At 42.7% G+C, this 837-nt stretch overlaps 1 protein-coding gene across 5 annotated transcripts in view; it reads left to right on the plus strand.

Moving 5' to 3' along the window:
- DAPK2 (death associated protein kinase 2) overlaps positions 1–837 on the plus strand; it is a 125,988-nt gene that overhangs the window by 6,021 nt on the left and 119,130 nt on the right. The gene's annotated exons all lie outside the window — the stretch shown is intronic.

Consider the following 837-nt stretch of genomic DNA (forward strand, 5'->3'; position numbering starts at 1 on the left):
CAGGCATGTGCCACCATGCCCGGCTAATTTTTGTATTTTGAGTAGAGCTGGGATTTCACCACGTTGGCCACGCTGATCTTATACTCCTGACCTCATGATCCGCTTACCTCGGCCTCCCAAAGTGCTGGGATTACAGGAGTGAGCCACCACGCCTGGCCCTGCCCATCTTTGTTTTGGGGGTGATGAGTGAGAGAGTTTGCAGATTAGTTCAGACATGCAGTTGGGTGGTACAACCCCTGAGGGAGCCGAGGTCATGATAATTCCTTACCTATCAATAGCATTTTATAGTTTACAAAATAATTTCATGACTTGAAATTGATTTTACAGTATTAGCCCCATTTTACAGATAAGGAAACTAAGTGTCTGGCAGCTTAGGTGGCTTACCCAAGCAAGACTGGGACTTGTACCTAGGATTTCTGACTTTAAAACTAGTGATTTTTTTTTTTTTTTTTTTGACACCGAGGCTCACTCTGTTCACTCTGTTGCCCAGACTGGAGGGCAATGGTGTGATCTGAGCTCACTGCAACCTCTGCCTCCCAGGTTCAAGTGATTCTTGTGCCTCAGCCTCCTCCTGAGTAGCTGGGATTACAGGTATATGTCACCATGCCTTGCTAAATTTTTGTATTTTTGGTAAAGATGGGGTTTCACCATGTTGGCCAGGCTGGTCTCAAACTCCTAACATCAAGTGATCCACCAACCTCAGCTTCCCAAAGTTCTGGGATTACAGGTGTAAGCCACTGTACCTGGCCTTTTTTTTTTTTTTTTTTTAAATTAAATTTACAAAAAATTCTTTTTTTTTGCAGTAGTTTTGAATTTAATGAAAATAAATAGTTGAAG

The sequence above is a fragment of the Sapajus apella genome, unplaced genomic scaffold (genome assembly GCF_009761245.1).
Source record: "Sapajus apella isolate SASKATOON/1434 unplaced genomic scaffold, GSC_monkey_1.0 scaffold37, whole genome shotgun sequence".
Classification (NCBI taxonomy): Eukaryota; Metazoa; Chordata; class Mammalia; order Primates; family Cebidae; genus Sapajus; species Sapajus apella.